The sequence below is a fragment of the Solanum stenotomum genome, chromosome 3 (genome assembly GCF_019186545.1).
Source record: "Solanum stenotomum isolate F172 chromosome 3, ASM1918654v1, whole genome shotgun sequence".
NCBI classification, from domain to species: Eukaryota; Viridiplantae; Streptophyta; class Magnoliopsida; order Solanales; family Solanaceae; genus Solanum; species Solanum stenotomum.
In genome coordinates, this window is record NC_064284.1 from 38679138 (window position 1) to 38692418 (window position 13281).

General features: G+C 34.8%; 1 pseudogene; it reads right to left on the reverse strand.

Moving 5' to 3' along the window:
- Positions 1-4488, reverse strand: part of LOC125858934 (uncharacterized) — a 36880-nt pseudogene extending 32392 nt beyond the window's left edge.
- Positions 4489-13281: the final 8793 nt, after the last annotated feature.

Below are 13281 nucleotides of genomic sequence, written 5' to 3' on the forward strand. Positions count from 1 at the left end.
AACCATTTGCAAAAGACTTATTGAAAATAATCTATTAACTCTCTAGACTTGGCTCTTAACTTTCCTTGAACTTAAATTAATGGATTCAAGGTTATGATTCATGTTTTTGGATGATTTCTAGATGTTTAGAAGTCATTTAGAGTAGTTAGAATTGATAGGAAGTGTTAGTACACATTAGAAGGACACAAATGGGCAAAACGATGAAAAACAGGTAGGGTCGATGTCCCGGGCGCACTGTTGGCGCGGGGAGCCAGCCCCTAAAGTTTAGAGACTGGTTTTGGGCGCACTGCTGGCGCGCCGCCCCAGCCTTCCTGGTGCATCAGGGGCATGCCGCGCTAGCTTCCCCCAGACAGACCTGACAAATTTCCAACTCATTTTCTGATCTTAATTCGATAAACTTCGATCCTTTTTCTCAATTCCTCTTTAGATTCAGATACCCAAAACATGTACACAAGCATTTTACTTAAAAAAAAACCCTACTAATTGACACGATTATCTCAAGAAACTCATCAATCTCATCCCAAATTCAAGAACGAAAGCAATTCTAGGACACACATCAAGAACATTCAAACTTTCAACTTTTTAGGATGAATCACGCTGAAATAAACATGTTTAGAACGTGGGTGAACGAATCCAACGCTATGTGAACTCACATACCTTGTAGGTATTAACCCTTGGCGAAATCCACAACCAAATCGCAAGAACTTGATGAATCTTGACCTTTTCTTCTCTTTTCTCCTCTTGAGTTCTATCTCTAAAAACCCTAGCGTTAAATCTTTGAGTGCGTAAACTAAACCAATTCAGTTTAGACCTCTACTTAATTACTAAAAACGAATTCATTTAATTGGGTATGGAAAAGACCAAAATACCCCTTTAAAATCTTGCTAACTTTCCATATCTAGACAGGCCCAACTTCAAACGGGAATATCTCCCTCATACAAGCTCAAAAATTATCAAACTTGGTGGCTTTGGAAAGATAATTCTATGACCTTTCATTTGATATCCTATTTGCCACCTAACGCATCCTGTACTGAAAGTTATGGTCGTTTGAAGTTTACCCAAAACTCATACTTTGAATAACTTTGCCAAATTTCAGATTTTTCATTCTTTCCAAAAATGGTTCTTTCTAATTCTAGATCTTTCAAATAGCAGGGTGTTACAATATCTCTTCCTTGGGAATAATCATCCTCGAATGAAATTACTATTAGTAGGCTAAGGTTGTAACATCTAACATTCAGCTAAAACACCCAACAAGCAAATCTAACACATTCAGTATATCAAGTAAAGAGTGCTAAGAAGAAAATCAGTACCTTGATCTGGAGTGTCTCTAGACTCAAAGAGATGTGGGTATCTCTTCTTCATGTCCTCCTAAGCCTCCTATGTAGCTTCCTCAACAAATTGATTCCTCCATAAGACCTTGATTGATGCTACTTCCTTGGTTCTCAACTTGCGAACCTGGGCGGTCTAGAATCTGAACAAGAATCTCCTCATAAGACAAGCTATCCTTAATACCAATATCTTCAGTAGGTATAATTAGTGAAGGAACGCCCATACACTTTTTCAACACAGAAATGTGGAACACTGGATGAACTACTGCTAATTCTTGTGGTAGCTCCAAATCATAAGCTACATTACCAATCCTTTTGGATATTATGTATGGACCAATATAATTGGGACTAACCTTCCCCTTTCTTATTACATCTCATAATGCCCTTCATGGGTGAAACCTTCAAGTATACCCAATCATCTACTTCAAACTCTAAGTACCTTCTCCCAACATCAGTGTAGAATTTCTGACGACTCTACATTATTTTCAACCTTTCTTGAATAACTCTCACTTTCTCCATAGATTGATGAACTAAGTTTGGTCTTATCAGCCCAGCTTCACCAACCTCAAACCATTCAAAAGGAGATCTGCATCTTCTCCCAAAAGGAGCTTCATAAAGAGCCATCTGGATGATAGAATGATAATTATTGTTGTAAGCAAACTCAATGAGACGTAGGTGATCATCCAAATTACCCTTGAAATCAATCACACAAGCCCTCAACATATCTTCTAAAGTCTGAATAGTGTGCTCTGCTTGTCTTAAAAGAAACATTCACTAGCCAAAATGGCAACTCCAGTCTCAAACATCAAAATTCAAATGGAAAGATTCAAGAACTAACATCAACTAACTATCTATAAAGCCTCTAACAACTGAGATGGACGTTGAGACAAGATCCACGACACCCTAATGAACTAGAACAATTAAAAACAATAAAAAGGGGATCCTCCGGAAGCATAGAGACTCACAAACAACTCTGAAGCTCAACTGGATCAACGATGCACTGGATGTTGATCCTGGTTACCTGTATATGCATCATAAAAGATGCAGGCCAACTGGCATCAGTACATTGAATGTACGAGCATGCGAGGTGAACACTAGGACAAGACATAAGCTTGAAAGGAACTGAAGGAACATATCTAGTCTCAACTCAACTCATTTCAATATAAAGCAGTAATATAAATGCAATATAAAGAAAAGCTTTAAAACATGTGGATAACAACTCTGGGTATTAAAAAATACAATAGTAACTCAATTGTATGCAAGAATACAATTTAAACTCTTTTTGTATGTGAAAATATAACTAAACTCTGTGTATATAAGAATACAAAATATCTCTGTAGGAGTTTCTCTAATCGACAATAATCACTATGAGCTATGTGATGATACAATGTTTCACCTCACGCTGCCAGGGTCATCATATACCTTGTCGGGGGTATAGAACCTAACAACTAAGTAGATCCACTAGTCTATGCAAAAAAGTATAAAGGAATCATCTAAAGAATATGACCCTTTTTACCCATGCTGGCCACACGGTTTATGTAGACTTTGAATTATCTGAACTCAACTTGTCCCAAAATCGGTGCTCAATACTACTCTCAAAATGTAACTAGCTCATATGTTTAAAAACATAACTCTTTTTGTGGTTTGAGATAATTACTCAAAAACTAGCCCAATGGCTCTCTTGGAATTCAGTGTTTCCTCTCTTGCTTAAATGTGAAAATAATTATTCTTTACTCAAAAACTAGCTCAAATGCTCTCTTGGAAATCGGTGTTTCCTCTTTTGTTTAATTGTGAAAAACATTTACTCTTTGGGAATACATAGTTCCCATATACTCTTCTGAAGAAAATGAACTACATTTGTTACTCTTTACTCAACTCAAAACTCAAGTCTTAAAACAAGTTTAAAGCATTTGAAAAAGAGTTCTTGAAAAGACTCTATGAACTCTCTAGACTTGGCTCTTAACTTTCCTTGAATTTGAATTTATGGATTCAAGGTTATGATTCATGTTTCTGGATGATTTTTAGATGTTTATAAGTCATTCTGAGTAGCTAGAATCGATAGGAAGTGTTAGTACACTTTAGAAGGACTCCAACGGGCTAAACGATGAAAAACGGGTAGGGCAAAAGTCCCGGGCGCACTACTGGCGTGGGGCGCCAGCACTTTAAATTTCAGAGACTGGTTTTGGGCACACTGTTGGCGTGCCACCCCAGCCTCCCTCAGGGGTGTGCCGCACCAGCTTTCGGCTAGACAAACCTGACGAATTTTCCAACTCGTTTTTTGATCTTAATTTGATTAAATTTGATCCTTTATTTGAATTTCTCTTTAGATTCAGATACCCAAAACATGTACACAAGAATCTAACTCAAGCAACTCTACTAATTGACATGATTATCTCAAGAAACTCATTAATCTATTCCTAAATTCAAGATCGAAAGCAATTCAACAACACACATCAAGAACATTAAAACTTTCAACTTTTTAGGACAAATTCACGCTGAAATAAACATGTTTTCCACATGGGTGAACGAACCCAATGCTATGTGAACTCACATACCTCGTGGGGATTAGCCCTTGGCTAAATCCACAACCAAATCGCAAGAACTTGACGAATCTTGACATTTTCTTCTCCTTTCTCCTCTTGAGTTCTTTCTCTAAAAATCCTAGCATGAAATCTTTGATTGCGTAAACTGATCCAATTCATTTTAGACCCCTAATTAATTACTAAAAACAAATTAATTTAATTGGGTATGGAAAAGACCAAAATACCCCTTTACAATTCAGTTAACTTTCCTTATCTATAGCCCAACTTCGAACGGGCATATATCCCTCATACGAGCTCAAAAATTAGCAAACTCGGTGGCGTTGGAAAGATAATTCCAAGACCTTTCATTTGATATCTTATTTGCCACCTAACTTATCTTGTACTGAATGTTATGGTCGTTTGAAGTTGGCCCAAAACTCATACTAAGCATAACTTTGTCAAATTTCAGATTTTTCATTCTTTCCAAAAATGGCCCTTTCTAATTGTAACTCTTTCAAATAGTGGGGTGTTACAAAGGTGGGATTAACTTCAAATTCGCTGGAGTTCAAGATTTGTGAATCTGTTGATTCCATTTCAACTTGATCAGATATAACGATTTGTAAATTTGTTGATTCCATTTCGACATCATTGGCCACAAAAGATTTCTTCATTTTATGTCTTTTGTGGAGTTTGTGGAAATTCTTAGACCATCTTAATGATTAACAACTTTTGTTTTTCATCTTTGACTTAATTTAGATTTGATAGAGCGCTTCATTTGGTCTTCAATGGAAGCCAATATATTTTTCCTAGATTATGCATATAAGTGGTGTGTGTGTATATATATAAAGGCATCCATTGACGACCAAATGAAGCGCGCTATCAAATCTAAATTCTTGCAGCCCAAGTAAAAGATGGAAAATAAAGTTTTTCATCGTCAAGATTGTCTAAGAATTTATGTCAACTCCACAAAAGGCGTAGAATTAAAAAATCTTTTGAGGCAAACAATGTCGAAATGGAATCAACAAATTTACAAATTATTAATTCTGATCAAGTTTAAATGGAATCAACTGATTTGCAAATCATTAACACCGGCGAATTTGAACTTAATCCTACCTCACTAAATTCTAATGTGTATCGCTATTTGAAAATATGAAAACGGATACAAAAGCGAAGATGATTATGTCGACCTGCAAAAAATGCAATCCGGCCCGAGACGCGTTCGTTGACAAAACCGCCGTAGGAATTTCTACTTTTCAATAGAGCGGAGGCGAACTGATCAACGAGAAAGAGGCCCTACTCACTACAAACGAATACACCACAAGATTGAACTGCATTCATGCCTCTCCCCTATCAAGTTGACCCCCCCTACGTAGTGATTCTATCAATCATGTACGTAGGTAGGACCCTCCATTCTGATTGGTATATCATGAAAAAAGAAAGCCATTTGCACCAGGCACACTGCGCTTTCCCTTGCCCAGATATTTGTCTTTCTAAATCAAGTAATGGTGACCCACTGAAGACTGGAGCTTCGTAACATGCTGACGAAGGCCCCCGAATTGAGGGTTCGGTCAGTAGAAGGGACGACTTTGTCTCCCCGGAAGAAGAATAGCCCCGCTCTCTAGCCGACTGATCCCGTTGACCATATAACTGGGAAGGAATGTGTCACATTAGAGGTGAACGATCAGAGGTGTCCTCTAATCACCACGACGAGGTGGGTCCCTCTTTTAGTAGACTCAGCTGTGAATATTCATTCAGAAATAAATGTCGGGCTCTTTCTTTCACTACTAACCCCATTTTCAACATGCTGAAACTTTTTGTTTCGTCGAGCCCCAAGCTTGTGGTCCTCCTTTGAGTGTGGGTTCAATTAAATGATCTAAATCAGTAATCATATACAATGCACGTATCGAAAAACTAGTATATATATGTATCCAACTTATATGCATAAAGTGGGAAAGAAATATAGGTTTCAATTGACGACCAAATGAAGCGCCCTATCAAATCTAAATTCATGTAGCCCAAGTCAAAGATGAAAAACAAAAGTTGTTCATCATCAAGGTTGAAAAACTAGTATATATATATATATACACACACAAAACTTATATGCATTAACTGAGAAAGAAATATAGGCTTCCATGGATGACCAAATGAAGCGCCCTATGAAATCTAAATTCTTACAGCCCAATTCAAAGATGGAAAACAAAAGTTGTTCATCATCAAGATGGTTTAAGAATTTCCGCAGACTCCACAGAAGGCATAAAATTAAGAAATCTTTTGCGGCGAAAGATGTTAAAATGGAATCAACAAATTTACAAATCATTAATTCCGATCAAGTTGAAATGTAATCAATGGATTTGCAAATCTTGAACTCTAGCGAATTTGAACTTAATCCTACCTCACTGAATTCAGATATCATCTCTCTTAGAAAAACTGACAACGGTTACAAGAGCGAAGATGATGATATCGAGGTGCAACTAATTCTTTAAATTTGTAATCACGTGTAATGCATGTGTCAAAAAAACTAGTATGTATATGAAAATAGAGTCGAATGCTACATCTATCAAACAGTTTCTGAAAAAGTTAGGCTAGGTGTCCTTATCCTTGAATAAACGCCAAAAAGAGACAGTTCAAATGAAATATAGTCCAAAAATTAAAACTAATGTTCATTGCATAACAGTTACTGCACGAGGTGGTAAACAAAACCACTATTAAAAAAGTGGTGGAAAACCCAAAGGGACTCGAAATTACTAAAGATGAACATGTGGGGGGAACCCAAGGATCTAGTTGTGGAAGAAAAGGAAGCAACTCAAAATACAACACCCATGACTCGACCTCCTCCACCCTTTCCACAATGATTAGTGAAGAAAATTGAGGAAGTAAATTACCATAAGTTTATCTCGATGTTGAAGCAACTCTCAAATAATACTTATTTGATTGAAGCACTAGAATAGATCCCGGGCAATTTGAAGTTCCTCTATAACTCTCAAGGTATGATTAAGATCTACATACGCTATATCTTATTCACACTTTACTTGTTGAGATGTACTAAGTATGTTATTATTGTTGATAATGATAATTTCTAAATGTTGGATGCATTAATTTCTATCATATATGTGGAACATTTTGTCCACAAGACTTCAAATGCTTTCTCAAAGAACCTATAACATGTCTATTTGGAAAATGGTAGGTTTAATTGAATTAGTAAACAAGGTTGCATTCACCTCTTGTTATAACTTCTTGAAACATGCATTTTGTGTAATAACGTGATCATTAGTATGCTCTTACCTATTTGAATTGTTTAATATTGTATTACTTTTTTTCTTATCATGAGTCATTTATAATGTTATTATTGTACTTGTAGCTTTTATGAAACAATTTTTTTCCTTTCTTATTACCTTCTTTGTTAGATATTGCCACATTTTGATATTAATAAAAAAAAATTTGTTATTAGACAAGCTTACTCTAACTGAATATGAGAAATATGCTGGAAGAGAGTCTTGAAAATAGAAGGATAATATTTGGATCTTTGTTTAGGATTACAAAATTTCAATGGTAAAGACTGCACTACTAAAATTTTATAACCAATCTTCAAAAAATGTCAATGGGTCACATAAATTTAGCTATCAAAATGAATTTATCATATGTACCATGTGCAAAAAATACAGGTTTCATCGCTACTATAAGGAGGATTGCAGGATCTATCATGATTCTTTGGCCAATGCACATTGACAGTGTTTTGATTCTCCTTTTAACAAGTATGTTTTCTTTTCACGCTTCATTTCCTTAATATTATATTTTTCATGTGCAAGCTATTGTTTTCAATTAGTTGTTCATATTAAATGGAATCTCTTTTAATTGATCATTTTACTTTAATAATGGAAATTATTATTAGGATTACTTACTAGTAGTAAATGATCTTAATAATATATTTAAATTATAAAAATCATATTGATCAACTAGAAGAAAACTCTTTTTAACATAAACAACAAATTTGTAAATAACTTGCATATGTAAAACATAATATTAAAAAAATTAAGCATGAAAATAAAACATACTTGCCAAAATGACACTACAATATTTAGGCTTTAAGCCACCCCTGTAAAGTGTGGCCTAAACTAGCAAAAAAATGTGGTAAATGACTTGTTATCAATCAGCTCACCCATATTAGTTATTTCTTCTTAACTTTTTCTCACTTAAAATCCCTTTCAAACATTCCAACATAATTCGAAAGTTCATATATGGTCTTTAACTGTGTTGGTGTAACTATTAAAAATGTCATCAGTTTTTGTACTATAAATACCCTTAGCATATGAAACATACCCAACACCCCAATTTTTTTAATTTCAGATTTTGACAAAAGTAGAGCTCATTTGCCTTTTAGCATAGTGATCCAAATGAGGCTTTAGTCCCTTTTTTGATAGAGTCCTTTCTAGAAGTATTTATTTAATGGTGGACAGATGCACCATAAGAACAATGAGTGCAATAACACCACTATTTTGAGGCCCACGTTACAGATACAATTCAATGGAATTTTTAAAGATGTATATTGAAACTTCCATATACGCGTTACAGTTTCCTACTTTAGCGTTAGCTTTTCATTTAAAGACGTCAGTAACTTCAAAACAATATTCAAGTTAATAATGCAGCGACTCCAATAAAGATTTGAAAAAAAATATTGTCTGATCTCAGTGAGCAGTCTAGGAAAGAATAATAATAAGAAGATGAAGAAGCAGAATGTAGTAAAAAAGTACTTACTATTACAATTTGACTGTCTTCCTAAACTTCTTTCTCCATTTTTGTACGAGTTGCAATAAACATTTCTGACTATGATGGTTCCCCGTTGTTTTCTTTGGTTGCATGCTACAAATTATATCAACATAAAGTAAAAAAAAAGACATCAATACAATCTGATAAAGTATAAAAAAATGAAAGTCAATGTTTTTACAACGTCTACTAAATATTACCAACACCATGCATAATCTTGCACAATTAGTATAAGCATTGAAACATGGGACAAAATTTTGATCCAAAGCAACCGAGTCTATTTTGCTTTGCTTCACTAATTATATATACCAAGTAATTTAAATTTACACAATTTGTATACAAGAAAATTACTAATTTCCCAACTAGATAACTTTTAATGTTACTAGGTGGCCAAACCAAACTAACATATTGAATTGGCAAAAACAAGTCTTAGAGCTTAAAATCAAAGCAACCTCTATTGGAGTTTTCTGTTTTTTCTTTGTTAGAATGTTTTGCAATAGTCTATTAGGTATCAACCAAGCAACTCAGGAAAAAAATAAGCATGTCAAATAATTGTTAGCAGTCAACATTACTTTAGTAAAACAAGAAAATCTTTATTTACTTTAACCATGTATGCGAGGATAGGCCACTAGAACATTCTTTGGTAAAATATAATTAATATGTGCTTTCATTTGGTATATATGAGATCGACATGAATCGACATTTGAATTTTTTTAACGTCAAGCTCGGGTCTAAAAGTAGTCATTTGAACTAATCATAAAACTCTCATAACTTAAGAGGTTGAACGAGACAGTTTATAGGCTTAGACATTTATCAATCAAAGAAACCGTTCACCCGCCACATATAAGTTATTCACAATTATATGTATTAAACAATCAATATTTTTTTGAGTCTTAAGTATTCAACCTTGTTAGCATTTTGTACTTTTACTTTGTCGCCCAAGTTTCTCAAACATTTAATTATATATTTTGTTGTTTATAGTTTACTTTGAATTTAACACGTTAGTTTTTCACAAGAAAATTCACTTATTTCATCCTCAAAAGTTCTTGATCACATGGACTACAGAGAGAATAAAATTGCAGCACACATTTACTTTGAAGATTTGTTTACTTGCTCAACTTTCAAGCTTGTAACTATATATAGTAGGGATACTTAGAATACCTTTAATTTCTATATGTTGCTATGATCAATCAATGGTGAAAATTTAACGTTCTCTTCACAAATTTTTTTATTCAAGTTGGATAAAATTAATCAACAAATGCCCACGGCAAAGACCATCTGATGAGTGTATACTACTACAAGCCAGAATCCCTTCTAGTCAATTTAAGAAGCTCGAGTTTCATAAACTAGTAAAGGCAAAGCAGAAACAACATACTACTAATAAGAATGACATGAATACCTACATTCTCATGGACGATTTCAATCCGAATCAGCTTATTAATTTAAGGACAAATCGAAATTCTCATGCTTAATTAATGGCCATTGCCCACGACAAAGAATTAATTGATGGGTGTAATACTACTACAAGCTAGAATCCCAAAAATCAACAACAGAAAAAAATCAATCAAAATATACCCTCATGCAATAAACCCAGATGCAACAAATTCATACTTTTAAAGAAAGAAATTTATATTTGATAAACTTTATTCCAACAAAACCCTTTCGATGTGATGAAGCTTTAGGATATCATTTTCATTGCTCTGTCCCTGGTAAAAAACGACAAAATCGTAAGGGATTTTTGTATGTCGACGACAAACAAAGAGAAAATTGTGAATGGAGCTTAAAGAGCTTCGATTTGGAATTTTTGTATCTCAAAAGATAGTGAAAAATTAGAGAAGTATTTTGAAATCATTCTGCAATTGTTTTGTGAAAAATCATTACTTTCTGTGTTGATTCAACAAATACCTGTTAATTTGGATGAAAATCTGATTTTACAAAGCCTTGAAAAATTTCAGATCTAGGGCAACCATAATCTCTTTCAGAGAGTTGAAGAGTTTTTTTTATTGTTTATGAATTTTATTTTTCTCCAAATAAAAATAGGAGGGAGAGTTAAATTTGTTGGGGGAATAAAATATTTTAGTGAAAACTATAAGGCCACACTTGACAAGTGTTGTTTTTATAATTATAAAAATAGCACACTTTAAAAGTGTAGTCATATATATAAATAGGTGTGGCCAATTATATCATGATGTGACAACGCTTATAAAGGGTAGCCTATTGTAACGACTTGTTCCCGTCATTATAGAAAAGCCAATGGGAAAAGAACTGGGGTGAGAAAACTTTTTGGTAGTAGCTTGGGATTTCCTAGCCTTGTCCAGATTTGGACGAAATCGGAGTCAAGGAGGTCTAGGGAAATCTGATAACAAATGAGAGAACTAATTATGATTTTGATCACACGACTAGATAGCTAAGATGTTAAGGAACCCGTACGACTTTACGAAATTGAATTCGGGTGAGTAGAACTCCTAAAACTGATCTTAGCGTGATCGGGTATTTTCTGAGTGTCATGAGATGAAGGTGTGTTGTGAAATGGGAGTTTGGAATTCTTAAATTTGTTGACTGTTTTCGTGCAAGTTGTTAGAGCGGAATTAGTGCCGCCAGGGCGGGGCCGCTGTGGCGGGTTGGATCCGGTCATAGTGGGACAGACATGACTTAAGTCAGAAATAAAACCCTAAAAACGTCTTTATTCTGCACTTTTCGACTTTGAGAGCTATGGAACAACCCCAGACGAGTTCTTGATCGTTTTTCAATATTCTTGAAGCTAATGGTAAGGTTTTAACTTTCCGAATCCGTTTTTCGATCCATAGAACATAGTTTCTTGGGTAATTATCAATGGGGGAGGGTTTTATATGTGATTTATGGTGGAAGAAATCCTAATATGGGTATGGGGACCAAGGGTTTGGCCTAGGGTTGATAATGTTGATTATAATCCGGGTAATTAGGCCTCGTTTATTGATCCTTGCATTAATTGTATGTTTTTAGACCACGAACAAGCTAGAAGAATCTGGAAAGGAAGATTCAAGTGCCTTAGGGGATTCAAGCTTGCATTCGAGGTAGGTGATGGTTGTGATTTCATGTTGGTGTGATATATGTTTGTAATTGCTCATTATAATGCATGTATGTATGCGAATGTTGCATTATTGATCACCCTAATCGTAAATGAGGATAATTGAATAATTGTATGCCATGAATCACCTCTTGTTGTATGATTGTGAGAATATACATTGTGATTATGATTGTGGTTTGTTTAATGGGCGGGTGTCAAGATCCGACACACTAACTGGTATCGGTTGCCACATTTCGGCATACACTTTGGATCGATTGCCACGTTTTGGCATAAACATTGGATCGGATACCATGTTCCGGTATGCTAACAGTTTGGGTATGGGTTCCATGAGAGAACCATTGAATTGTGTTGTGTATCTACTTATGATGATTATGGTCATATCTAATGATGATTGATATTGGAAGACTGTATGTTGCTCTAAATTGATAGCCAATGTGTATTATTGAGAATGTGGACTGCTACATTGATCCTGAAAAGATGACTAATATTGTATATGTTCGGTATATGCCTATTTTATAATGTTGTGGTTACTTGAATGTGTTTCACCATTGGGATCCTACCAGTACAAGGTGGTTGTGTCCTGATACTGCACTTGCTCTTATTTTGTTGACTAGTTCTTTAGATGATTTTCTTGTTTAGACTTATGAATCTTGTTAGAGTTTTGGTACATTGACTTTCAGGTTCTAGGGGTTGTTCTTCCACATTAGTTTGGTTAGTTGTTTGTTAAAACCTTGGAGTTTATAGGGACTCCATTTGTTATAGTTATTTAAACCTGCTTCCGTAGCTTTAAATTGTTAGTTAGTTAGTAGTTATGGTTTTCCCACCGGAGGGTTAGTGTGGGTGCCAATCACGACGGTCTGGGTCGTGACACATATACTACTAAAGAGCCCGTTTTACAAGTGTTGTCAATATTACCGTGGTCAAAAGCTAAAAACTAAGGCTACACTTTAAAAGGTTTAGGCAACACTTTACAAGCGTTGTGTTGATTTAGTGTGGATGTAGGCCTAAAATGTTGTAATGTGAATATCAACACACTTCTAATGCGCATTAACCAATACATCATGGTACATTCTACATTCCTCCTTAAAGCATCAATGAATCTGCATTCTTTTTTTGCACTTGATACATACGATAAATTCATCACGAAGACTAAATTTATGTGATCCATTAACACGTTTTGAAGACTTCTTATAAAATTTGAGCAGTGCAGTATGTACCACTGAAACTTTAAAATATAAACAATGATTCTGTCACGACCCAAAAATGGATGTGATGTCACTTGTCTTATCCGAACAAGACAAGTCAGCCTAAAACCCCATCATTACGATAAAATGTGGAAATAAAATAAAAATAGAAGTTTTATACTCAGTTACTAATGCGATAATAAGTTAACTTAACTAAATCCCCAAAACCTGGTTGTCACGTATACAAGCCTATAATGTATTGCAATGGATTTGAAAGAAAACACAAGTCTCAAATGATGTTGTCACTAAAGTAAAACAAGATCATAAATAGGAGTAAGAAGGTCCATTGAGATGAGAAACAACTACCTCACAAATCTCCACAGGAAGCCTCTGAAAAGAAGTGAATAGAAAGTATCATG